This window comes from Balaenoptera physalus (genome assembly GCF_965194825.1).
Source record: "Balaenoptera physalus genome assembly, chromosome: 5".
In the NCBI taxonomy this organism is placed as follows: domain Eukaryota; kingdom Metazoa; phylum Chordata; class Mammalia; order Artiodactyla; family Balaenopteridae; genus Balaenoptera; species Balaenoptera physalus.
The window spans coordinates 69,563,052-69,567,986 of NC_138884.1; the positions used below are offsets into that span (position 1 = coordinate 69,563,052).

The following is a 4,935-nucleotide window of genomic DNA, read 5'->3' on the forward strand; positions in this document are numbered from 1 at the left end:
TTTTTTTTCCTTTTAATAGCTTTCACACAAAAACTTTCTCCTGGGTCCTCCAACATGTAGAGGCACTGCCCCAGCACTAATTTAAAGAAAATTCCACATAACATTGATATGTAAATACTGATTGCTTCAGCTCAAATACTCTTCATTTGCCTAAGCTAATTTAAAAATGGGCTGTTAACTGGGGTTCAAGCTTGAGAATCTGAAAACCCAAAGATGTCAATTGTAGGAGTTAATTGAGAAGTTTAGAAAATTTCCACCAAGTCTACAAAACATCTTGTTGCCTAGCCACCAATTAACCAAATACTTCCACTGGGTGAGGTGTTTAGAACAACATATTGTGAAATTTAATAAACAGACAAGTTATTTAAATAGAGTTGGGAGACCAGAAGGAGGAGCTCTCATGCCCTATAATGATAACAGAGCCCAACAGAAAGAAAAAAGACTCCTCTTCTTTCCTGGCAAAGATTCAGCTAATTAAAAGCCATGGACTCTTTTTTACTAGAGCCCTCCCAACTTCCTTTCCCCCTCTATAAAAGTGTTTTCCTTCCCTTGTAGTGTAAAAACTTACATGTGGCTCACCATGGTTACAGATTCCAAATTATAATTCTCTACTGATCCCAAATAAACCCATCTTTGCTGCAGAAATATCTGGTGATCTATTTATTTCAGAGCACTTGATAGAAAAATGTGCAATGAATTAGAATTACTGTGATTTCTTTTTATGCTTACACTTGATCTTAATACCTAAAAATCATTCCTTTTATTATATTGTAAAGTCAGCCAATAATTAATAAGTTCATATGGGAAAAAATAAAGTTAAATAACGGTTAAAAATCACACAACCAACCAGTTATATAATCAATTGGGGAGGCTGAATCTATTTTAATGCTAAACCATTTATACTGTTTAGCTTTCTTTATTTAGCATTCTGGGAAGTATTTTGTATGTTTGTGGGAGCATAATTAACAGTTGTGCTATTTTATCCAGCTAAAACAATTCTTTCTCCCCTGCCTAAACATCTAAATCTATTTTTCCATTTTGCCTACTGCACTAAAGACTTATTTATTCTTATTTTTACTGTTATTTTTGATCTCGATTATATATTTTAGATACAGCAATGCTTAGGTACATAGACATGCTTTCTTTGGCTTTGGAATTTCAAAAGAAAAGAGAGTGGAAATACAGAAATAACAGCTGTTTCACTTTTGTCACAGCCCATTTATATAAAATTTAATTAAGAGAAATCTGGCCAGCCAACTTAGTAACATATCCAAATGTAAAACATGCACCTATAAACTATCCCCATTTCTAAAAGTGACTGGAGGCATCGTATAACTTAAACGGTGCAGGTGCAATAAACCAAATATCTTTAACATAAGTTGAAACTACCTGTTAGCATGTGTTGCTTCCCACATATGGCAATGATTGATAGTATACATCTTTGTTTCCCAGAACTTGCCATGGCACTGGACACACTGCAGCCTCTCAAAACATTTAGGGAAATAGATAAGGAGTTGAATGTAGGACAGAATGTGAAGAACAAACAAGAACACAGGGAAAGAAGCTAGACGGAGAAATAATTTTTTATATTTTTAGCATACAAGGTCTAATAATGTAGTCTTGGCATGATATAACAAAGTCAAATACAAAAGGCCTTCAACAAATAAAAGAAAAATATGATTCAGTTTGGTAGTACGACCCTGTGATGTAAAGTTTGGCAATCTTCTCAGGAGTTCCTTTTTATTAAACAAGGAAAGAATACTTTAAAAATAAAAAGTATAAATCAAGTGTTTGTAACCAGTTACCTAAAATACAGATTAGAAAGTAAAGAAAGCATACCTGAAACTAATATAATATCATAAATCAACTTTACTTCAATTTAAAAAAAGAAAAGTAAAGAAAGCAATTGGTAATAGACTCTGAGACAGTAGACTATGATGGAACAGTACTTGATTTGATACTATAGTAGGTGTTCAATAAATTTGCTTGAATTAAATAGTGAGTAAATGACATATATGAGACTTACATTGTGTAAAAAATTAATAAACAGAAACCTCACTTAAATAGAGTTGGGAAACTAGAAGGAGGAGCTCTCATACTCCATGATGATAGCAGAACCCAACAAGAAGAAGGATTCACTCTTCTTTCCTGGCAAGGACACAGCCAATGAAAAGCCAGGGACTCTGTTTACTAGAGCCCTCCCAACTCCCCTTTGCTCTCTATAAAATTGTTCTACTTCCCTTGTTGTGTAGGGGCTTGTAACTGGCATGTTACGGTTGCAGACCTGTAATTGCAACTCTCTGCTGATTCTGAATAAATGACCTTTGCTGGAGTAATGCTTAGCAGACAATTTGTTTCAGGTAAACAACTGTCATGAAGCTGTCCTGTATTTACTGAGTCTATTCGCTAGATAATCACTCACTCCATACCTATAATCAATATGTATCATAAACGAAGCTTGCAAAAGCCCCTTAGATAGCCTCATCCACCAGAGGGCAGACAGCAGAAGCAATAACTACAATGCGGCAGCCTATGGAATGAAAACCACATTCACAGAAAGACAGACAAGATGAAAAGGCAGAGGAATATGTACCAGATGAAGAAACAAGATAAAACCCCAGAAAAACAATTAAATGAAGTGGAAATAGGCAACCTTCCAGAAAAAGAATTCAGAATAATGATAGTGAAGATGATCCAGGACCTCAGAAAAAGAATGGAGGCAAAGATCGAGAAGATGCAACAAATGTTTGACAAAGACCTAGAAGAATTAAACAACAAACACCCAGAAGAATTAAAGAACAAACAGAGATGAATAACACAGTAAGTGAAATGAAAAATACACTAGAAGGAATCAATAGCAGAACTGAGGCAGAGGAATGGATATGTGACCTGGAAGACAGAATGGTGGAATTCACTGCCCTGGAAAAGAATAAAGAAAAAAGAAGAAAAAGAAATGAAGACAGCCTAAGAGACCTCTGGGACAACATTAAATGCACCAACATTTGCATTATAGGGGCCCCAGAAACAGGAAAGAGAGAGAAAGGACCTGAGAAAATATGTGAAGAGATTATAGTTGAAAACTTCCTTAACATGGGAAAGGAAATAGCCACCCAAGTCCAGGAAGTGCAGAGAGTCCCAGGCAGGATAAACTCAAGGAGAAACACACCAAGACACATAGTAATCAAACTGACAAAAATTAAAGGCAAAAAAAAATTATTAAAAGAAACAACAAGGGAAAACAACAAGGGAAAAACAACAAATAACATAAAAGGGAACTTCCAAAAGGTTAACAGTTGATTTCTCAGCAGAAACTCTACAAGCCAGAAGGGAGTGGCACAATATATTTAAAGTGATGAAAGGGAAGAACCTACAACGAAGATTACTCTACCCAAGATTACTGTACCTGGCAAGGATCTCACTCAGATTCGATGGAGAAATCAAAAGCTTTATAGACAAGCAAAAGCTAAGAGAATTCAGCACCACCAAACCAGCTCTACAACAAATGCTAAAGGAACTTCTCTAAGTAGGAAACACAAGAGAAGAAAAGGACCTACAAAAATAAACCCAAAACAATTAAGAAAACAGTAATAGGAACATACATATTGATAATTACCTTAAAGGTGAATGGATTAAACGCTCCAACCAAAAGACACAGGCATGCTGAATGGATACAAAAACAAGACCCATATATATGCTGTCTACAAGAGACCCACTTCAGACCTAGGGACACATACAGACTGAAAGTGAGAGGATAGAAAAAGATATTCCACGCAAATGGAAATCAAAAGAAAGCTGGAGTAGTAATACTCATATCAGATAAAAATCGACTTTAAAATAAAGAATGTTACAAGAGACAAGGAAGGACACTACATAATGATCAAGGAGTCAATCCAAGAAGAAGATATAACAATTATAATTATATATGCACCCAACATAGGAGCACCTCAATACATAAGGCGACTGCTAACAGCTATAAAAGAGGAAATCGACAGTAACACAATAATAGCGGGGGACTTTAACACCTCATTTACACCAATGGACAGATCATCCTAACAGAAAATTAATAAGGAAACACAAGCTTTAAATGACACAATAGACCAGATCGATTTAATTGATATTTATAGGACATTCCATCCAAAAGCAGCAGATTACAGTTTCTTCTCAACTGCACACAGAACATTCTCCAGGAAAGATCACATCTTGGGTCACACATCAAGCCTTGGTAAATTTAAGAAAATTGAAATCATATCAAGCATGTTTTCTGACCACAATGCTATGAGATTAGAAACCAATTACAGGTAAAAAACCACAAAAAACACAAGCACATGGAGGCTAAACAATACGTTACTAAATAACCAAGAAATCACTGAAGAAATCAAAGAGAAAATCAAAAAATACCTAGAGACAAATGACAATGAAAACACGATGATCCAAAACCTCTGGAATGCAGCAAAAGCAGTTCTAAGAGGGAAGTTTATAGCAATACAATCCTACCTCAAGAAACAGAAAAATCTCAAATAAACAATCTAACCTTGCACCTACGGGAACTGGAGAAAGAAGAACAAACAAAACCCTAAGTTAGTAGAAGGAAAGAAATCATAAAGATCAGAGCAAAAAAAATGAAATAGAAGCAAAGAAAACAATAGCAAAGATCAATAAAACTAAAAGCTGGTTCTTTGAGAAGATAAACAAAATTGATAAACCTTTAGCCAGACTCATCAAGAAAAAGAGGGAGAGGACTCAAATCAATAAACTTAGAAATGAAAAAGGAGAAGTTACAACAGACACCGCAGAAATACAAAGCATCCTAAGAGACTACTACAAGCAACTCTATGCCAATAAAATGGACACCCTGGAAGAAATGGACAAATTCTTCGAAAGGTATAACCTTCCAAGACTGAACCAGGAAGAAACAAAAAATATGAAGAGACCAAC

At 35.2% G+C, this 4,935-nt stretch overlaps 1 protein-coding gene across 15 annotated transcripts in view; it reads right to left on the minus strand.

Annotated features, from left to right (window-relative positions):
• ADGRL3 (adhesion G protein-coupled receptor L3) overlaps window positions 1-4,935 on the minus strand; it is an 859,984-nt gene that overhangs the window by 513,014 nt on the left and 342,035 nt on the right. The gene's annotated exons all lie outside the window — the stretch shown is intronic.